We start from the raw sequence: 22,821 nt of genomic DNA on the forward strand, positions 1-22,821 counted from the left end.
ACAAACAAAAGGTTAACAGTTGTTGAATAAAGGTGTTGTACTCTTCTTTCAACTTTTTAGGATGTTTTAAATGATTTTCACAACATGTGGGGAAATATTTCTTTTCCTAATCTCTCCATACCAGAAAATGCTTCATCCAGATTTGGTTGTTAGGAATGTTAGGGGTGGACGTCATTCCTGTAAATTTTTCTCAGGCTCTTCTGTTAGACTCCTAAAGTGTTCACCCAAGTGCAGCCCACATCAATGGCCTTTTACTTTCTCAACCTGGACCTTCTGTTTCTGGAATGAAATAGACTTTCTCAGGCTCAGCTGAGGAGCTGGCTCCCCTTCTGGGCACCGGCTGGAGTCAGCAGAGTCCCTAATGCAAACACCTCCATGCCTTGCCTCTGTTGGATACATACTTAAAAGAAAAAACAATAATAATAAGGCATGAACATACTGTGATGTGATTGTTTTTAAAACAGCACACTATGATTTATGTGCTCAGACCTCCTCTTCAAAAGCATACCTTGCACAAACCAGTTTGGAAGTCTTCCTTTTAGGATCATTCCCCTTAATGGCCACACACCTGTGTCCTTCGAGGTAAATTTGATTTGTGTGAACAGCTAAATAGCATTGAGGGTCACAAGTAGTAAACAAAGTAATTTAGCAAGCACAGGCATGCCTTTATGGCCAAACATGAAGTGTTATTACACACTGTGATATTTATTTTCTGATATAAACTGGCTCTAATAGTAATTCTTTTTAAAGGCAGTTCAAAAATGTTTAAGGTGATGTTAACATCACTTGAAAAACATTACAAGCTAAGTTCTTTGGATAATCCAGTGCTTCCTTGAATGTTTAAATTTATTCTTGACTCTGAAATCACTGGCCAAGAAACAACTTCATACCTCAGTTCTCCCCATCTGTAAAACAGGAGTAACTATGCCTCCTCAGGCCTCAATGAGTTGATACATGCAAAATACTTAGAACAGTGTCTGGCATGTAGTAGAGCTTAATAAATATTATCCATTACAAATATTATTACTGCTACATATCAAACATTCAATCATACTACTTTCCAGTTATGTTTAGGAGTAGAACCTTTAGTAAGATGGTCCTTTCAGTTCTAAATGAGATAAACCCAATTCTAAATAGCTTCAGTTAAAAATAAACAAATACATATTAGGATTTTCTATTTAGGAAGTTCAAGTGCCATGGTACAGCTTCAGGTATGGCTAGACCCAGGATTAAAACAATGATGTTAACGCCTTCTTTCTCCACCTCTCGGCTCTGCCTATTTTTTGGTGATGGACTGTGGCAGCCTCCCTCCAGGAGGTGGACAAGTTGCTCATTGGTAGCTAGGCAACAACCCAACAATTTAGGCACTGTTGCTGTCAATGCCAGATAAAGGGACCCTCTTTCCTCCAGCAGCTATAGTCATCATTCAAAGGTAACTCCAAATAACCATACTTGATCCTTGCCCACCTTTGTGCAAATTTCTGTGTTTAGATGGAGCACAAAGATTTGCTGGTGTGGGTTCCAAAGTCACCCCTAGTTACTCCAGGCCCCTGTGCAAGGGGGCAAGGTAGTTACCAAACAAAGTCCTTGGGAAAAAATTCAAGCCTGCTCTCTCAGAAGTGAACAGCCAACTTCAGATGGTTCTATCTCCATTTATTTATCACCTGATAGTTATTTTTTGATGACAATTTACTACATGGCAGGAACTACACTGGGGCTATTTGTGAAAGTAAAATGCAATAATATGTAAGTTTGATTAAATGGTTGATATGTACCAGATTCTAAGTTTTGTATTTCAAATGGATTAACTTATTTAATCTTCCTAATAACTCCATGAGGGAAAAGCACTATTATTATTCCCAACTGAGAAAACAGAGGCCCACAGGAATCAATAATCTTCCAAAAGCCATATGTGTGAGTGTTTAGTTGCTCAGTCATGTCTGACTCTTTGCAACCCCGTGAACTATGGTCTACCAGGCTCCTCTGTCCATGGGGATTCTCCAGGCAAGAATACTGGAGTGGGTTTCCAAAAGTTATACCCCTTGGTAAAATAGGGTTAGATTTTGGACCCAAGGCAACCTGACCACAGAGCCCTTGCTTTACAAGTTGTGTCCATTTGATTCTCATAAAAGTCCTATGAGACAACGCCTATTTAAAACCACTATAGGGGCATCCCTGATGGCTCAGGGGTAAAGAATCCACCTGCCAATACAGGAAACATGGGTTCAATCCCTGGTCCACAAATCAAGGGGCAACTAAGCCACAGCTACTGAACCTGTGCTGTCGAGCCTGGGAGCTTCAAGTTCTGAACCCACATGCTGAAACTCCTGAAGCCCACACACTCTAGTCTGTGCTCCACAAGGAAGCCTGCACACACAACTAGAGAGTAACTTCCACTTGCTACAACTCGGGGAAAGCGCGTGCAGCAAGGAAGACCCAGAACAGCCAAAAATAAGTAAGTAAATAAATAAAATCTTGGCTTTTTTAAAAAACCACTGTATTACAGATGAGCAAACAAGTCTGAAGAAAGCCACCCAGTGCCTCCAGAGCCTTTCTCTCCAATGCAAACAACTTGTTTATACTTGCTTGCTTTCCATGCATAAACATGTTTTCCTTTGTTTTTAAACTTATCTCAAAAACAACATATGCAATGACAAATTTCATGAAGATGTTTTTATGACATCTCTTAAGTTCAACATGTTTGCAGTTTGTCAAACTAGAGTGTAAACACTCTGTCAAAACAGGTTCCCTTGTGCAGAGAAAAGGAGTGAGGCACCCTCTGGATCCTTGTACAAACCACACTCATCACAAGACAGTGTCCACGGGATGCAGGAGCAACAGATGGCCCAGTAGCCATGTGTAGGCGAGCCATCCCGCCCACCCGGCCTGCCCCGACTGTGACTGCGAAGAGCAGAGGCTTCTTTCTTTCCGAAGCCACTGTGCTTTTGGATTCCTTTGTTCTGTCTGCTTACCCTTTATCCCAGCACATACACAGGGTGAGACAGAGGAGACAACCAGCATTTACTGAATAAGTGAATGAGAGCATAAGTAAAGTGCAATTGAACACACATTTCTTCATACTTCTAGAACAATGGAGCATCCTATATTGTCTTGTCTTATCTGTTTCTGGGACAGTGTGTTTCCAAAGACAGCTCCAACCTGAAGAAGGTCACAGTCACACGGAGCCGGGGAGGGAATGCCAGTCACCGAGGGAGAGGCAGCTCCACCTCTGCCTCTCGCAGCTGCTGGCGGCCCCTGAGAAACGAGGGCAGGACCTCTGGCCTCCAGGAGCCCTGGGAAATCCATACAACCGCGTCGCCTGCTCCTCCCTCCAGCACAAATGCTCCTGGGTCAGAGATCTCTGAGTGAACATTAAAGAACAGATGGCAAAAGAAAGCATTTTTACAAATGTGGAGTCTGTGCTTTGTCTGTATGCACATACACTTCCTTGCACGCGGCCCACATGTACCCCACTTCTTATGGATAATGAGTTCATGTTGCCAGCCCTGTCTGCAGCCAATAACCAACAATTATTGACGTTCTCTTCGCTGCCACCTTCTACCATGTGAATGTTTATTGTCAACGTGAAACCACAGAAAAGAAAATTTTGCAGGGAGCTACCAAACCAGGTCTCAGGGTGAAAAATAGTCTTACATTGGCTGCAACACCCTGATAGAACCACTGCAAGAAAAATATTGAAGGGGGGGGGTGGATTTCTTTAATACACTGATTGTTAAGATGAAGGAGGAGGTACTTCCCTGGTGATCCAGTGGTAAAGACTTGCACTTCCACAGCAGGGGGCGGGAGTTCAACACCCGGCCAGGGAACTAAGACCCTGTATTCCATGTGGCATGACCAATAAACAGATAAAATTAATTTTTTTTAAAAGATGAAGGGGTAAAGTGAGGGCCAGCAGGATTTATTGGGAATATGATATACTAATCCATCGGGAAGATCCCCTGGAGAAAAGAATGGCAGCCCACTCCAGTATTCTTGCCTGGGGAATCCCACGGACAGAGAAGCCTGGTGGGATACAGTCCACAGGGTCACAAAGAGTCAGATATGGCTGAGCGACTAACACACATACACACACACACACACACACATGATATATAAATACCAATAGAAACTGTTTACAGGCTTTAGATTTCCTAGAGCCCAGACTAGGTCTAAATATTATCCTAGGTTCAGAGATCATGTAAATGATCTCTATTTCCTACGCATAACAAAATGATTGGCTAGGGACTAGCTGAACTAGAGAAAACACAAGCTATCTTGCTGGAAAAAAAGTTGAGGGCAGAGACTACTCATCCACTCCAAACTGTACTAGAGTTTGTAACAATTCTAAATTATAAACTTCTATATCCTTTAAGTCACTACAATGTTAGCTTTCTTTGTTTCAACAGTTAGCTTTTATCTTAACAAATACTCTCAGCAAGATAGATGAAGTTCTTAAACATGCTTGCATGCAAGTTTAGCTCCCAGGCAAGTCCACTGGAGTCTTCAGGGAGTCAAGAAGAATGAAAGTAGCAGAGAGATGCTTCTAGAATGGTGGTGGAAGAGGAGGCCTGCCACTGGAAGGAGAAGGGTGTGAGGGGAGGGGACTCTGCCTCCTGCCAGTAACTGGACCTGCAGCTCTGGAGGTCATAATGCTGACAGTTCAATGGTGCTTACTTTGACCAGGAACAATTCTAACTTGTACGTGTTAAGTCATTGCATCCTCATGAGAACCTTTGAAATAAGCATAGTTATTCTCCTTAATTTATACTGAAACAAGTCACAGAGAGGTTAAGTCAATTGCCTAAGGTCACACAGCAGTAAGTGGTTATGACTCAACCCTAGAAACTAGGCTCTTACTCATTGTGCTATACTGCCAAGGCCAGGGGGCAGATGGAGATTAAAATGCAATCTGTGTCTGCTTTGGCAGGAGACTCTGCCTAACAGAGGAAGGGGGGACCTTTTTCTATTAATAATTGGCTCCAAGAAACTTTTGATCGCCAAGGTTGCATCTGTCCAGAAAGGACGCTTCTTTCTATTCTCATTTAAGTGAGGTGTAGCCTGGCGGCAGCGCCTCTTACTAAAACAGGCTGACTTAGCGTGGCCGCAGGTATGTGCGGCATCTGCTGCTATGCATGCTGGTATAGCTACAACCATGATGACTTACTCCCAGTCTTACTAATTACGGCTTTCGTGTTCACTGGTCATCCACTTCCGTTCATGTGACCAGCCCGGCAGACGTGAACCTCAATGAGCAGGAGCTCAGAGCCCTGGGCTGGCCGCCCGCCAGCATCTCTGCATAAAAAGCACGGAACTTCGCGCTGCCTGCCCTGCTGGGTGCAGCAGGAACAGGGCGGCTCTTTGGGGACAGTTGTGGACACAGACTAAAACCAAGAGCCACACCCAAAGTTAAAACTCCACTAGAGGAGGCTTTCGCTTCTGTTGTTTTATAAGAAAAAAAATAATTGAATGTTCTGACTGTTGTATCAATACATTTGAAGATATGTAGCAAGAAATCAAAACTTTGCCAACAATGAAATGTACTTCTATGCCATAGACAGCTGTGGGGTCAGGAGAGTCAGGTCAAGGTCATAGCTTGGACATCTCCTACTATATGAATTTGATCAATCACCTCAACTCTCTGGATCCAGCTGGCAGTTCCTGACATAGAACTCCTACACCTGAGTGATGGAGTACAAGGAGCATCTTTTGTTCTAATATTTGGTGTTTGACGCTGGTTCCTGACACAGAGCGCCTAAATCCCTTGGCATTTCTTGGGTGACAGAAGTGTCTTATGTTCTAATGAGGTGAATCTGGATGGGTTCCTAGATCCTCTGGGTTGGGGAGAGGGGCTGGAGATTGAGTTAATGATCAGTTCAGGTCTATGAGGCGAAACCTTCATAAAAATTCCTAAACTCTGGCATGTGAAGAGATTCCGGGTTGGTGAACAGGAGGGTGTGCACTCTAACTCCACAGGGACAAAGTTTCTGCACTATGGACTCTTCCAGACCTTGCTCTATGAATCTCTTCATCTGGTTGTTCATCTGTAACCTTTATTGTGTCCTCTAAGTGCGTGGTAAGTCATTTCAGTTGTATACGACTCTTTGAGACCCTGTAGACAGTAGCCCGCCAGGCTCCTCTGTCCATGGGATTCTCCAGGCAAGAATACTGGAGTGGGTTTCTGTGCCCTCCTCCAGGGGATCTTCCCAACCCAAGGGTCGAACCCATGTCTCTTATGTCCCCTGCATTGGCAGGCAAGTTCTTTACCACCAGCACCACCTGGAAGCCCTCTGTATAAGCCTCTATAATAAACCAATAAATATAAACAAGTGTTTCCCTGAGTTCTGTGAATCATAGCAAACTATCAAACCTGAGGAGAGGATCACGGGAGCCCCCAGTCTGCAGCCGCAGACATGTGAGTTACTTGGAGATTCACTACATATGATTGCTGTCTGAATCGGGGGCAGTCTGTGGGACTGGGCCCTTAACCTGTGGGGTCTTCCCTAACCCTGAGTAGTCAGCGTCAGAATGGAGTTAGAGTACATCCCATTGGTGTCCAGAGAGTTGGAAAATTGATTGGTGTGGGAAAATGCCCACATATTTGATGTCAGAAATGTGAGAAGAGTCAGAAACAGATTTGTCTTTGCCATCAAAAAGGGAAAGTAACTATGTCTCAAAAGGTTGTTAAACAAATGGAAGCACCTTGGTGGTCCAAAGGCTAAGACTCCGTGCTCCCATCGCAGGGGGCCTGGGTTTGATCCCTGGTCAGATCCCGCATGCAGCAACTAAGAAACAAATGGGACAATATGTGTGAAAGTACCTACAAGAGTGACTGGCACAGAAAGAGTGCTCTAGAGAGACCCCTGTTCCCCAAAAAGATGGGAGGGAGGACTAGAAGTTATTCTCCCAGTTGTTTTCTCTCTCTACTTGAGAGAGGAAAACTTGCTTTCAAGTCAAAAAGCTATCTCATATTATATCTTGCAGCCCTCTCCCCAAGGTCATTGTCCTTACACTTATCTTAACAGATAAGGTGTTTCAGGTGCTGAGAGGTTACGTGGTTGGACCAAGGTCATAAAGCTTGGGAGTAATTGATCCAAAATTAAAAATCAGGTCATTATGACAGCAAGGCTTATGCTGCTTCTCGACAGAGAGGAAGAGGAGAGAGGGGGGAAAAGGAGGGACACACATGAAGAGCGAATGGGGGCTGAGAGGCACCGGGAAGGGAAAAGCAGGAGGCAGAGTCTTCTTTCTCCATCAGTCACGGGGACGGGGTCACGCGTATGCCCTGTCATCTCATTACTTGCCTTCATGAGGTTTCTAACTTTTCAGTAGTTACTCACTGTCCGCAGTTAGCTTTCCCAGTTTGCAAGTTTTCCATTTTGGAAATTCCTTTTTCCTTCCCCAGGTACCTGAGATAGGCTGAATAACAGCCACCAAAGAGAACCACCCGCGATTCCCTCAGTGGTAAAGAATCCGCATGCCAGTTCAGCAGACCCAGGTTCGATCCCTAGGTTGGGAAGATCCCCTGGAGAAGGAAATGGCAACCAACTCCAGTATTCTTGCCGGGAAATCCCCTAGACAGAGGATGAGGGTTGGACATGGCTTAGAAACTAAACAAAAACAAAGATGACCACATTCTAATCTCTGGAATCTGTGAACATGTTACCTTATTTGGCCAAAAAAAAAAAAAATTGCAGAGGTAATTGTGTTACAGATCTTGAGATGGGGAGAGTTTTCTAAATCATCTGGGTGGGCCTGATGAAATCACAAGTGTCCTTAGGAAGAAGTTGCAGGGACAGAGCAGGGGCCAGAGAGGAGAGAAGACGCTCTGATGCTGTCTTTGAAGATGGATGGGAGGGACTGTCACCCAAGGAATGGAATCAGACTCTTGAAGCAGGAAAAGGCAAGGGAACAGATTCTCCACTAAAGTTTCCAGAAGGAATCAGCCCTGTGGCACTCTGACTTTAGCCCATTTCAGACTGACCTCCAGAACTGTAAGAGCGTCACTTTGTGTTGTTCGTGATCCTTGTTTCAGCAGCAGCAGGAAACTAACACAGGACTTCATCCCCACCCTCTGTGCATTTTCACCTCTACAGTTTGGCACTCTTGGGCCTTAATCTGAATCATAAAATTAGTAATAGCCACTTTCACAGTGCTTCAAGATTTGTGAAGGCAATTCAGTAACACTTGAGTGCCTCTCCTGTGCCAGGCACGTGTAAAGCTCTTTGTGTGTTGACCATTGGGTCCCACAAATATCCTATTACTTGTCCACAGTATCCTGAGCCAAAATTCAAACCCACGTGTACCCAAACTCAAAACCCATACTCTCAACTAGAGTTCCACCAGCCTCTCCATTTCATGTTATATATTCAATACCTCACTTGATCTTTGTGCAAAACCTTTAAGGAGGGCATTTCTTAATCATTCTTCATTTGTAGATGAGGAAGTCAAGAGTTAGACAGTTTGAATGACTTTACCAAGATCATTTATCCAGGAAGAGTCAAACCTGGCCCACAAACAGATCAGTTGCTGCCTTCTCTCTGACCCATTCAGGAGAAAGAAATGCTCCTCCCATGACGCCCACAGGTCTTTGTATCAATAAATACCTCTGTCACCACAATGCATTCCAATTATGTATTTATGTAGTGGGAGGATTTGGGATGCCAAACCCTTGCGGTTCTGCGTTTCACTGACATTAAAGAGGCACAGCAGCCAAAAACATTCAAAAAAGGGAAGCCTTTATTCTTTAACTTATCTCTCAAAAATAAAGGTGGGGGTCCCATTCAAAATCTTGTTACACTTTTACTTGCCCTCCCTCTAACTCCCCCCCCAACACACAGCCCTCCCTGCCCCCACCTCCCAGTTCTCTTACCCCGTAACCTCTCAGCCATCACCCACCTCCTGTGCCTCTCCTCTTCCAAGCCCAAGCACCATTTTCCTTTGACTTCTCAGCTCCCCTCAATGAATTCCTTACTATTAGACCACTTAGCCTCTCCTCTAAGTCTATCAGCTATATTTATTTTTTATTATTATTTTCAATATTTATTTATTTTATTTGGCTGCACCAAGTCTTTAGTTGTAGCACGAAAATTCTTAGTTGCAGTGTGTGGGATCTAGTTCCTTGACTAGGGGATCAAGCCCAGGCGCCCTGCATTGAGAGAACAGAGTCTTAGCCACTGGACTACCAGGGAAGACCCCATCAGCTCCTTTTAACCCTGCACCTCACCTCAGAGAGTGTTTCACACCCGAAGAAGCCCACTTGTGAGCACCCCAATAAAGCAGTCTCTTCATCTAGAGCAGAGTTGGGGGTGGGCAAAGGGCAGCCTGGGGAGATTGTCACTCAGCCTTACACCCTGCACTAGTCATGACCGTAAACCATCTTGTAGGTACCACTGTTGTTCCAGATGCTGTGCTGGTCAGCTTATCTATTTTATTTCCAATCCTCCCAACCTTCCTGAGGAGTTGCTATTTCATTGGAAGAAGCCAAATCAGAGATTGTGTGATTCCCCAAGTTTCCCCCGGACTCCCCTCAATGCCCTCTCCCTTGCCCCATCCCACACTAACTCCCACATAAGACTTCCACTTAATTCTGAGCTCCTCAAGGTCAGCTACTAATTCTTACTCATCATTTACTTCCCGAGCTGGGCAGATTAAGAGTATCTGATGCAATGCTCTCATGATACCTTCAGTACAATTCTAAAACGTCACCCCTGGCATTATCTCACCCCCACCCAGAAAACCAATACTTTTCCTTGCCCTTCCTTAGTAAAGCCACAAAGTTTATACCTATCCTCAGGCGTAGGGCCGGGTGAAATTTTGCAGAAAACTGGTCCAATCCTCTTACTCTACCTATGAGGAAACAACCCAGGGAGATGATTCACCTGGTCAATGACCTTGGCCGGCACTTTTTTCATGAGATTACAGGGTTTCTGCTTGCTGAAGGGAAGCTGCAAATACAAAGCAGGGGTTTGGCACTGGTACTCTTCTGGTGATTTTCTTGGTGTCAACATGGACCTGTTCCCAGCAAGCTATATAGCAAACAGGTTATCTTTTACATAATTTTCCAGGAAGTTTTATGCTCTATCACTGAACTCAGAATGGGTTGAACCAAAATTCTCCTTCAGTTCTGGGAAAGCCATTTGACCTCCTAAAGGTTTTATTTATTTTCCCTTCCACCAAAAAAAGAAAAAAAAAAAAACAACACTGGTCTAAGAACAAAGAAGGAGACTTGGGTTCTGATCCAGGCTCTGATACTTGATCTTGGGTAATTTCCCAAATGTCCGGCAGCTGACTTTGACTCAAGGGCCCCCTCATGGCTTTCACAAACCACCCAGCTGTCTATTCATGTTCGGATGACTCTTCTGGCCATGTCTAGACCCTCCTCCTCATTTTGTCTCAGGTGCTTCCCTTAATGGAAGCTGAAGAGGATAGAAGTACGCTGCTCTTTCCCGGAACCATGGGAGCTGAGTAGTCGAGACTGTTGGAAGCTCTGCTCCAAGCTGTCATTCAGGGCCTGTGGCCTTGGCCTCACCCACGCAGTCAAAGCTGGACCTCCACTGGTCCTAATCAAGGAAGAGGCACGTAAGAGGCACACCCAGCATCTTAGTGTCCACCCACATCCTACTGGTGAGAATGTAGTCACAGGACCAAGTCTAATTACTGGTAGGCTGGGGAATAAAGAGTGAATGAGCAGTCACATGCCCAGGTACCACTTAATTACCCTGGAAGGAGAGAGAACTGATCTGACAGGAGAGGGGCTGACTCCACTGTGTGCTTAGACCTGGAAAGCTTAAGACAGCTTTGCAGGCATCTTATAAGATATCATTATTTTCATCTTAGAGTTGGGGGCACTTGAACTCAGAGTAGTTAAGTAATTAGGTCACAGCCAAGTTGAGCGTGGAACTGAAATCTGAAATTATTTTAAAGCGTGTTTTCCTTCTTTTTTTCCCCCAGCTTCACTGAGGTATAATACATTGTGAAAGGATTCCTTCCATCGAGTTAATTAACACATTCACCACTTCACATGTTTACCTCTTTTTGGTGGGAGGTGGGTGAGGACATTTAAGTTCTACTCTCGTAGCAAATTTCAGCCATAGGGGTTTCCCTGGTGGCGCAACAGTAAAGAATCTGCCTGCCAATGCACCACGTTATACATTAGCTCCTCAAACCTTATTCTTCTTAGAGCCGAAAATGTGTAACCTTTCACCAGCTTCTCCCTACTTCCTCCACCCCCAAACCGTGGCAACTACCATCCTACTTTTTCTATGAGTTCAATTTTTTTTTTAACTTCCCATATAAGTGATATCAGAGGTATTTGTCTTTTTCTGCCTAGCTTATTTCACTTAGAATAATGCCCTCCATGTTGTCACAAATGACAGGGTTTCCTCCTTTTTCTTAAACATTTCGTACTCTCTACATTCCTTTCTCTCCTTGCTAATAGTCTTCAGTTAATACAGCTTGTCTCTTTTAGTTTGGAGTGATTTTTCTTTTTCTCCCTTTTCTTAAGCCTATAATTTACAAAATGTTTGCCTATATTTGATTTTTTTATTTTCTTCTAGCTCAAATATCACTTATTTGAGTATCCTTATGTTCATTTTTCTTGCATTTGGTCACCTCTACTACTTCAAATTATCAGAAATTATCATAATTCAAACATTGTTTTTCTGTTCTATTCACTGTTTATATTAATATTGTTGTTTTTGTTGTTTTCCCCTAACTTATCTTTCTTCTAACAGTTCATTCCTGTGGGGATGGGCTAACTCAGCCCAAAGGTATTTCTACCTTGATTGAAATCAGTCAATAGTGTCCATGGAATAATAAAAATGTTACCTTGAGTTTCCAAAATATGTTTGTCTATTACATATCAAGATATTGTATTAGATAAACTGGAATTACATTATTGACTTTTTTGTGAGTTCAGTGTACAAAATAAAATATCATTCAGTAGGGTCATTAAAATCACACATTGGTTTACTGGAAATAGCCAAATTCTAAGCAATGACATCATTGTATAAGAACGAAAGGTAAGAAAGGTGAACTTGAAAATGTAGGGACTGACTTGATAAGCAGCCATTGTTATCTCCTGGTTTTCACTGTACATGTTCTCAAAATATTTGGGCTTTAATCTGGAGCAATGTTTATACAAATTAATTAGATTAATAAAAAGAAAACCAATTAGATTTCTATTTTACTAATTACAAGAGACCAATTTAACTAATAAAAGAAAATTTAAATCATTTCCCTGTTACAAGTAGATTCATGCAGACATTGTCCTAAAACTTCAATTGTTTAGTCAAAAAAAAAAAAGAAATTGAATACTATTTAATCCCCCCAATATAACAAATATTTTCTTACATTTCTTGAGTTTTAATAGGATAGGATATAGATTGTGCTTTTTGTTTAACAAAAAAGTAACAAAAGTGACAACAATCATATTAATGATACAGCTGTCCCTCAGCAAAACTAGGGATGATTCTAGGACCTCTGAAGTTATCAAAATCAATGTATGCTCAAGTCCCTTATATAAAGCGGTATAGTATTTACATATAATCTACACACATCCACCCATGTACTTTTAATCATCTCTAGATTGCTTATAATACCTAATACAATGTAAATGCTATGTAAATAGTACTTATACAATATAATTACCATGCAAATGTTATGCAAATAGTTGCCAGAGTGACAAATTCAAGTTTTGCTTATTGGAATTTTCTGAAATTTTTTCCAAATATCGGTTGATCCATAGTTGGTTGGATCTGTGGATGCAGAACCTGCAGATAATGAAGGTCTACAATACATATCTCAGTACACAGCCACAGGCAGTGTAAAATCCAGCTGTACCAGTCAGGGGAGGTTCACTGTTATAACAATCAGCTCCAGCCTATCAGTGCTTGACACAAAAAGTCTGTTTTCATTCATGAACTAGTTCAATAGAGGTGTTCTTGGTCAGGCAGCCGTCTTGTATGATTCCCTTTCAGGCAATTTCTCAGGACTCAGGCTCCTTGGAACTTGTGTCTCCACCACCACCTAGGGCATTGGAATCCTCTGATTTCCAGCTTCCCAGATGGCAAGAAATGGAGGGAGGGGAGAATTGTGGCAGAGGTGAGTTACCAGACCCACAGCTGAGGGCCAGACTGAGAAGTGTAGTCCGGCTTTAAGACCTGGAGAAAAAGGAAGTAGAGGCAGCTAAACACATGGCCCTGGTGGCTCAGTTGGTGAAGAATCTGCCTGCAATGCAGGAAACTGCCTGCAAGGCAGGAGACCTGGATTCCATCCCTGGATCAGGAGATGCTCCAGAGCAAGAAATGGCCACCCACTCCAGTGTGCTTAACCGAGAAATCCCATGGACAGAGGAGCCTAGTGGGCTACAGTCTGTGGGGTAGCAAGGGTCAGACACGACTGACCAAGTAACACAAACACATAGGAGTCACTGCCAATTCAGTCACAACAAACAACAACTGATTTTTTCTGGTCTAATTTTGACTTTAGTTTACACTTCCAAAAGAGAAAAAGGGAGTGAAAAGTCATAATGTCTTCACCTTTGGGGCTCAGCATATACAAGACTCCTTGGACAAAGGTTCATCCAGATTGTTGAAAGTTTTGATGCAGAGCGAAGACTAGGGGGGCCCTCCCCACCCCACCCCACCCCCACAGAGAGAAGTCTACAGTTACTCCATCACAGAGCTCTAGCTAAAGCCCAGGTTTCAAACGACAGAGTTTCAACCTAACACCTAAAGTTTTAAGCTTTGGCATTTCAGTAAGAAATAAGCTCAGAGAGCTCATCTCAGAAGTAAAATTAAGCTGTCTCTCTCAGCTACGCCCCACTTCCAGGCTTAGGCAGACACACAGGGCGGCGGTGGTAGGGAGTAACAGCACTGCAGCGTCACTGCTGATAACATAAACCAGGGCATCAGAGGAGTTCCTGCCACTGATGTGAAGTGAAGTGAACTCAATCAGTCGTGTCCGACTCTTTGCGACTCCGTGGACTGTAGCCCACCAGGCTCCTCCATCCATGGGATTCTCCAGGCAAGAATACTGGAGTGGATTGCCATTTCCTTCTCCAGGGGATCTTCCCGACCCAGGGATTGAACCCAGGTCTCCCACATTGCAAGCAGATGCTTTAACCTCTGAGCCACCAGGGAAGCCCAGCAGTTCCAAACACGGCTGATCAAATAATCCTTAAAAGTCAAGATAATGCTGATAAACAGAAAAATAATGAGGACCAAACAGATAGGATTCACTGACATGATATCATCTTTGTGAGGAAAATTAGGAGGCAGTTGAGAAGGGAAAGGCAAAAGAGAAAAGGAAAGATATACTTATTTGAATGCAGAGTTCCAAAGAATAGCCAGGCAAGATAAGAAAGCCTTCCTCGGTGATCAATGCAAAGAAATAGAGGAAAACAATAGAATGGGAAAGACTAGAGATCTCGTCAAGAAAATTAGAGATACCAAGGGAACATTTCATGCAAAAATGGGCTCAATAAAGGACAGAAATGGTATGGACCTAACAGAAGCAGAAGAGGTAGCAAGAATACACAGAAGAACTTTACAAAAAAGATCTTCACGACCACGATGGGGTGATCACCAACCTAGAGATAGACATCCTGGAATATAAAGTCAAGTGGGCCTTAGGAAGCATCACTACGAACAAAGCTAGTGGATGTGATGGAATTCCAGTTGAGCTATTTCAAATCCTAAAAGATGATGCTGTGAAGGTGCTGCACTCAATATGCCAGCAAATTTGGAAAACTCAGGAGTGGCCACAGGACTGGAAAAGGTCAGTTTTCATTCCAGTATCAAAGAAAGGCAATACCAAAGAATGCTCAAACTACCACACAATTATACTCATCTCACATGCTAGTAAAGTAATGCTCAAAATTCTCCAAGCCAGGCTTCAGCAATACATGAATTGTGAACTTCTAGATGTTCAAGCTGGATTTAGAAAAAACAGAGGAACCAGAGAACAAATTGCCAACATCCATTGGATCATCTAAAAATCAAGAGAGTTCCAGAAATATATCTACTTCTGCTTTATTGACTATGCCAAAGCCTTTGACTGTGTGGACCACAATAAACTTTGGAAAATAAAGAGATGAGAATACCAGACTACCTGACCTGCCTCTTGAGAAACCTGTATGCAGGTCAGGAAGCAACAATTGGAACTGGACAGGGAACAACAGACTGGTTCCAAATAGGAAAAGGAGTACGTCAAGGCTGTATAGTGTCACCCTGCCTATTTAACTTTTATGCAGAGTACATCATGAGAAATGCTGGGCTGGAGGAAGCACAAGCTAGAATCAAGATTGCTGGGAGAAATATCAATAACCTCATATATGCAGATGACACCACCCTTATGGCAGAAATCAAAGAACTAAGGAGCCTCTTGATGAAAGTGAAAGAGGAGAGTGAAAAATTTGGCTTAAAGCTCAACATTCAGAAAACTAAGATCATGGCATCTGGTCCCATCACTTCATGGCAAATAGATGGAGAAACAGTGACAGACTTTATTTTGGGAGGCTCCAAAATCACTGCAGATGGTGACTGCAGCCATGAAATTAAAAGATGATTCTCCTTGGAGGAAAAGTTATGACCAACCTAGATAGCATATTAAAAAGCACAGACATTACTTTACCAACAAAGGTCCATCTTGTCAAAGCTATGGTTTTTCCAGTGGTCATGTATGGATGTGAGAGTTGGACTATAAAGAATGCTGAGTGCCAAAGAATTGATGCTTTTGAACTGTGGTGTTGGAGAAGACTCTTGAGAGTCCCTTGGACTGCAAGGAGATCCAACCGGTCCATCCTAAAGGAAATCAGTCCTGAATGTTCATTGGAAGGACTGATGCTGAAGCTGAAACTCCAATACTTTGGTCACCTGATGCGAAGAACTGACTCATTGGAAAAGACCCTGATGCTGAGAAAGATTGAGGGCAGGAGGAGAAGGGGATGACAGAAGATGAGATGGTTGGATGGCATCACCGACTCAATGGACATAAGTTTGAGTAAACTCCAGGAGCTGGTGATGGACAGGGAGGCCTGGCGTGCTGCGATTCATGGGGTCGCAAGGAGTCAGACACGACTGAGTGACTGAACTGAACTGCACTATCGTGTGTATTCCTGGATGGAACTTGGACAAACAAGTATAGTGACTGCAACCAAGGTGTTCAGGGCAAAACCAAAGATCTGGTAACAGAAGAATGGGACAATCCTGGTCACATGTTGCTTGTATGCTCCATGCACAACCACTGCCCAGATAAGGACCGTGAGAACAGAAATTGTGATGGCAATGCACATGTTGGCATCATCCATGAACTCAAAGTCACCTCCGAGTTCAGAACTTGAAGAGTGATACTGATCTGGATCAGCCAGGGCGCTCAACAGAGCCAGCAGCGCTACAGCATTGAAGATCAGGTACCGGGTGCCCGGCAGGATGGTGCCAGCCAGGACACGGCAGCACAGGCAGCCGCTGTTGGAGGAGAACAGCGTCCGGGGGCCACCATCTTCATCACTCAGGCTGCCCGCACGGCGGTATGCCGGGCTGCTGCTGGCATCTTGGCCACTCTGGCTCCCTCTCCCCGGCCCGCTCACCACCCAGGAGAGCTCCTAGCTGCTGTCTCTGACAGACCACAACGGCTGATTTTTGAAGTGTTCCCACATACACCCACTTTTATAGGGGAACAGCCCTGGAAATGCAAATAATGACAAAGTACACCAGAATGTCCACCCTATTATTTGTACCTGAAACTAAAAGAAATACCAGATTAAAGTCAGCTCTTTCAAAACAGAGTCCCAAATCCATAGCCATGACTGCTGCTATCGAGTAGTGCCTTTAGCAGAGGTAAACAGAGGTAACCAAGGGTACCGTCTGAGAAGTGAGCTTCCCTCTGCAAGGAAACCCAAGGTGGGCACACTTCTAAGATGATCTTCTAGATTGCTATTCCATGGAAGATACCATTCCCAGGATTGGGTTATTTTATAGGGCATACAAAAAGGATTCTGTAGCTGTGATTAAAGTCTCTAATCAGTTGACTTTGTTACTTAAAAGGGAGATGCTCTTGAATGGGCCTAAACTACTCAAATGAAACCATTCGGAAAAAAAGTCTAGGGTCAGAGACAGAAGTCAGAGAGATCCAGTACAGCAGAAGACACTCTCTGTTGGCCACGAAGAAGCAAATTGCCATGATGTTTTGAAGAACTCAGAGCCCTTTTTAAATGTAGATAGCCCTATACCATTTACAAAAAAAAAAAAAAGTAGCTTTCCAATTTAGCTATTTTATATAGTGAATGGATCAACTAGCAATTTTATGCTGCATAGGGTGACCCCATCTTATCTGTATATTTGGGAATGTGTCCTTACTCGCATAGTGCTCATATGGTGACTTCTCTAATGGTTTTGACATCAGCCTAGCTACATAGCAAAGAAAATTCCACAGTTAGGCTTTTGTAGTTTGCCACCATAAATATATAGATGCCAGCATTCCTTCTACAAAGTATTCTCAAGCATGCAGAAGCCATTAACATTGAGACTTTTGAAATACCAAAGCCATAATGGTCTTTTAAATTCTCAAATGTGATCATGTCAAGTGACATGCTCACAATAAGCATGACTGTTTAAAATAAAATTACCAGTGAGATACCATTGTCTACAGGGTGAGTCCTATCAGTGCCCTGACAATCTAGCCCCTGCTTCCCTGTCTACATTCATCTCGTTTCTCTCCATACGCAGGCTTCCCAATCTTGTTCTGAATGTAAGTTGTTACTCCTTGCCTGCGTGCCACAGGCATCCTGACTTTTTCTTTTATCTTTGGACTAACGTTTATTTATGCTTGAAGGTTTTATTTCAACTCAAGTCTCCTATTACATTCATTGTTCACTCCCACTGTTTGGCTCTTGGGACTTCCCTGTCGACTCAATAGTAAAGAATCTGCCTGCCGATGCAGGAGACATAAGTTTTATCACTGGTCAAGAAGATCCCCTGGAGAAGGAAACGGCTACCCCACTCCAGTATTCTTGCCTGGGAACTCCCAAAAGAGTCAGACACGACTTAGTGACTAAACCATCACCACCACTACAAAAGTATGGTTAGTGAGTACTCTGAGCAGTCTGCTAGTATATTATAAATACACACACCGCTATCAATAACCTCAGATATGCAGATGATACCACCCTTATGGCAGAAAGTGAAGAGGAACTAAAAAGCCTCTTGATGAAAGTGAAAGAGGAGAGTGAAAAAGTTGGCTTAAAGCTCAACATTCAGAAAACTAACATCATGGCATCTGGTCCCATCACTTCATGGCAAATAGATGGGGAAACAGTGGAAACAGTGTCAGACTTCATTTTGGGGGGCTCCAAAATCACTGCAGATGGTGACTGCAGCCATGAAATTAAAAGTCGTTTACTCCTTGGAAGGAAAGTTATGACCAACCTAGATAACATATTAAAAAGCAGAGACATTACTTTGCCAACAAAGGTCTGTCTGGTCAAGGCTATGGTTTTTCCCCCGTGGTCATGTATGGACGTGAGAGTTGGACTGTGAAGAAAGCTGAGCACCGAATAATTGATGCTTTTGAACTGTGGTGTTGGAGAAGACTCTTGAGAGTCCCTTGGACTGCAAGGAGATCCAACCAGTCCATCCTAAAGGAGATCAGTCCTGGGTGTTCATTGGAAGGACTGATGCTGAAGCTGAAACTCCAGTACTTTGGCCACCTCATGCGAGGAGTTGACTGATTGGAGAAGACCCTGATGCTGGGAGGGATTGGGGGCAGGAGGAGAAGGGGACGACAGAGGATGAGATGGCTGGATGGCATCACCAACTTGATGGACATGAGTTTGAGTAAACTCTGGGAGTTGGTGATGGACAGGGAGGCCTGGTGTGCTACATACAGTTCATGGGGTCTCAAAGAGTAAGGCACAACTGAGCGACTGAACTAAACTGAACTGAACTGAATCAGAGCTTCCTGGGTAGTTCAGCTGGTAAAGAAACTGCCTGCACTGCAGGAGACCCTGGTTTGATTCCAGGATCAGGAAGTTCCCCTGGAGAAGGGAATGGCTACCCACTCCATTATTCTTGCCTGGAGAACTCCATGGACAGAGGAACCTGGCAGGCTACAGTCCATGGGGTCACCAAGAGTTGGGCATGACTGAGAGACTTTCACACACTCAATCAGTTCCTGATTTCAGAATGCTAGAATTCAGCAAAAGAAGGCTACATGATTATAGTTTTTTTAATTTTTGCATTTTACTTATTTGATTATTATTATTTATTGAAGGCTTCCCTGGTGGTTTAGAAGGTAAAGAATCTGCCTGCAACACAAGAGACCTGGTTTTGACCCCTGAGTTGGGATTTTAGAATGCTAGAATTCAGAAAAAGAAGGCCACTTGACAGCTTTGCTTTTTTTTTTTTAATTTTACATATTCTATTACTATTATTGGCTTATTTACTTTGGCTGAGCTGGGTCTTTGTTACAGTGGGAGGAGGGCTCTTGATTCTGGCTCACGGGCTTTCTCTAGTTGCAGCTCAGACTTAGTTGCCCCTCGGCATGTGTGATCTTAATTGCCCAGTCAGGGATCGAACCCACATCCCCTGCACTGGAGGGCAGATTCTTAACCAGTGGACCACCAGGGAAGTCCCTACAGTTTTGCTTTATACTTTGCTTTCTGTATGTTACATAGTCCATAGGGCTAACGGCACAAGAACCACAGCAAGACTGCCTGGGTTGAAACTCCATCTCTTCTGTTTATCACCCCAACTCCCTCTCTCTTTCACTTTCCATGGCTGTATAATGGGGTTAATAACAGCACCCATCTCATTAAGCTATGAGGGTTAAATGAGTTTTGTTTGCTCCAAAGAGAATGTAAGGATATAAGATGGAGTGAGTGTGTGTGTGTGTGTGTGTGTGTGTGTGTCTGTGTGCATGCACACATGCATATTACTCTTCAATGAGCTTGCATGCTCCCTGGGGGCAGCAGCCATGCCCTGTATCTCTCTGTGTATTTCTGCAATGGCCAACACAGTGCCATATACATGAGCCCTTACTGAATACACACACCTGCTAATACCTCTCCATCTATTCCCATGGTGTTGAGCCTTGTGCTTGGCCCAATGACACCTGTGTGTTTGTTGGCTGGACTCTAACGGCTGCTGGTGGTCATGCCCTTAACCCAGGAGGGACAGTCATTGACCCACACAACAGGGTTTCAACAATCTGAGTCACCATCCTGCCTGCAGATTGGGTGAGCAGTGATGATCGGTTCTGCCAAGACAGGAAAGAGTGGGCTCATCATAGCAATTCAAAATGACTCACTATTCTCAGGACTTCCTTGTTGGTAAGACTCTGGGCTCCCAATGCAAGGAATTCAGGTTCAATCCCTGGTCAAGGAACTAGATCCCACATACCACAACTAAGAGTTCTTACACTACAACTAAGCAATAATAAAGCAAAATAAAATAATTCATTATTCCCAATGACAAAAAGCTACGATTACAATGATGTACATTGCTGATAAAGAAAATCATGACTAGCCTCCATTTGAAAATGTTTCTTGCATTTAAAACTATGTGAAGATCGATGAGCCTGAATGAATACAAATAATGGACTTAACAGTTACTGCTGCCAGAAAAGAGAAAGCTGCCCATTTTACTCTCTCTCAGAGGATATCCCATGGCAGCTTAATGATGAACTAAAGCCTCATAGAAATCTTATTAGAGGATTTAGGTGTGGGGGATAGTTGTTTCAAGTCTTGGCAGAATGCATACTTGTTCTTCATGACTTTCGTTCTTTAACTTTCCAGAGCGTATTATTTACACTATCTATTGGGTCCACAAGAACTGCTTTGTCCTGTATGGTCTCCTTCATGGCCCCACCAGTGGAAAAGCACATCTTGGACAAGGAAAGAGTCTGTGCTCTGCAAGTGTGGTGCTATGACTTGGGAAGGGAAGACCCGTCAGGCTGAGCCAAAACAAAACTCTGCATTGGGGGACCTTCCCGGTGGTCCAGTGGCTAAGACTCTGAGATACCAATGCAGGGGGCCCAGGTTCCATTCTTGGTCTGGGAACTAGATTCCACGTGTTGCAACTGAAAGATCCTGCATGCCTTAGCTGAGACCCAGAGCAGCCTAATAAATACATATTAAAAAAAAAAAAAAAAAAAAACTCTGCACTGATGCTTGCACATTTAGACACTAATATAAATAAATTCTATAACTTTATGGTCCCTTCCATATATGCATGGCAGCCCTTCCATTCCTGGATTATCCTGTGGGCTCTTATTTTCTACTGAAAGGAAAAAATAGTAACTTAAGTCCCCTCACCGTTTCCATCTAGATGGGCTTTAAGGGGATGAGCTTTTGCTCCTCCCATAATTCTGTGGCAGTTCCTGGGGAGAATAAGTAAAAAGAGGAAACAAAGGCAAAGGAGGATATAAAAATAAATGACCTGCTTTTTCCTCCGTCGCTTTTCTCTGTTGCATCTGGAAACTTCCTTTATAGGCTCCTTTATGGCTGCTTCTGGATTTTCAAAGCTGTCTAGGCTGAGACAAGAGGAAGGGCAGAAAGAAGCTGTGCTGGAAATCACAGCAGTGTCCAGGGGAAGGAGTGCCCTGCGGTGGTCCATTGATCTTCATTGCTGTATTAGACAAATGGACTTCTCGACCTCAGACAAAACTTAGCTCAACAAAGCTTTACTTGGGAGGATGCTTTATATATAGTTCTTTATCCTTTTTAAATCTTACCTGCAGCTCCTGAGTATCTATGCCAAGATGAAAAGACTGGAAGCATAGAGAAAGGGCATCTTGGCTCCACACCCTGAAGGTTCGGGAAAAAATTCTGGGAACATGAAAGACATTTGCATACCAGCTGAACAGCACTTGGTAGCTAAACTGGTTGAGTTTCTACATACTTTTTAAAATGCAGCATTACTAATCTGTCTTATCAAAGGCTCAGCATGAGAAATTTAAACCAGATTCCCTTACTGCACAAAGTAGTCTCTCTTAGAGATCAATTGAGCTTGGGAAAATACAGAATTCTTAGCTTTGTGGCTTGCGTGGATATTGTACGGTTAGCAAAAAACTAGGACTGTACACAAAGAAGTCACAACGCTGATAACCCAAATGAGAGGCAGAGAGCAAAGGTGTTCTGGGAATAATCTTATAATGCAACCCATTTTGATTAGTGAGTTGATTCATTTGTGCCTAAATATGGTTGGATTGCTCGATTTCCTCCCCCCACCCCATATTTCCACTCTATTGGAAATAACCATGTGGGAAGACCTTTGCTGTCTTAAAGTCAAAGATGGCAAATCCCTGGGACTTGAAGTTGACCATTGGGTGGGGTGAGCTGTTAGCTTTTGTAACAGGCTCTGTCTTTAGGCTACTAAGCTCTAGGGGGTGGCGGGGGGCGGGGGTGGGGGCAGGGGGAAGAGTCAAATGAGCACAGTCAGTGAACTTTTACCATTTGATTATTTTTAAGTAACTTCTTTTTCTGATTAGAAAAGTACTGTGGCTTCATTGTAGAAAAAGTAGACAGTAAAGATGAGAATAAGGAGAAGGGTTTTGTCATAATCCCAGTTTCAAAAATAAATCCTGTCAACTTTTTCACATGCATGATATCCATTTAAATCTGTTTTTAAATCTAAATAAAGTAGCAAGTGCTTCAAGGTTTAATTCTAATGTCAGCTAATAAGGAGGAAAAACTTGTCAATTATCCCTGTATGTGTTCAGTTGCTCAGTCAAGTCTGACTCTTTGCAACCCCATGGACTGTAGCCTGCCAGGCTTCTCTGTCCATGAGATTTCCCAGGCAAGAATACTGGAGTGGGTTGCCATTT

At 43.3% G+C, this 22,821-nt stretch overlaps 1 pseudogene; it reads right to left on the reverse strand.

Moving 5' to 3' along the window:
• Window positions 1–5,201: 5,201 nt before the first annotated feature.
• LOC122673369 lies at window positions 5,202–16,506 on the reverse strand (annotated as a pseudogene).
• Between the last annotated feature and the right edge of the window lie 6,315 nt (window positions 16,507–22,821).

The sequence above is a fragment of the Cervus elaphus genome, chromosome 17, assembly GCF_910594005.1.
Source record: "Cervus elaphus chromosome 17, mCerEla1.1, whole genome shotgun sequence".
Lineage (NCBI taxonomy): Eukaryota > Metazoa > Chordata > Mammalia > Artiodactyla > Cervidae > Cervus > Cervus elaphus.